This window comes from Astyanax mexicanus, chromosome 2 (genome assembly GCF_023375975.1).
Source record: "Astyanax mexicanus isolate ESR-SI-001 chromosome 2, AstMex3_surface, whole genome shotgun sequence".
Classification (NCBI taxonomy): domain Eukaryota; kingdom Metazoa; phylum Chordata; class Actinopteri; order Characiformes; family Acestrorhamphidae; genus Astyanax; species Astyanax mexicanus.
This window is the reverse complement of record NC_064409.1, coordinates 53565962-53566499: the sequence shown is the minus strand read 5'-3', so window position 1 is coordinate 53566499 and position 538 is coordinate 53565962.

Here is a 538-nt window from a genome sequence, read left to right as displayed (position 1 = left end):
CATTTGCTTCTGCGTGTGTTTTTGTTTAAGGGGGGTCTGTAGTAGGAATTAGAGATGGGGAAAATAAATGTATAAAATAGTGGTGTTAAGAGTCTTAAGCAGTTTAGTTTTTATGGCATTTGGCTGACATTTTATCCACAGGGACTTTTATTTGAATCGTATTGCATGACTGAAAAGTAGAGCAGTAAATGTAGAGTTTGAATAGTAGACTATTAGCTTGAACACTAGCTTATTGACTAAACTGCTGAAGTAAGTATGTGACGGGTTGGGGTAAAAAAAAATACTCAAATGCTGTTTAATAAACCTATTTACAGCCCGCATATTTTACCAAAAAAATGAATTTCATTGTACAATGAAAGCATAATTCTGTAACAAATTTATTTTAATAATATACATATATTTATAATAATTTTCAGGGCTTACCTGTTCTTCAGTGGGTCCTTTCAGATTCCGGCTGTGAGTGGTGTTAGCTAGCTGAAGAGATTTTCATAAACAGCTTTTCATCAAATGCTGCAAGGAACATAATGGGAAATATTGT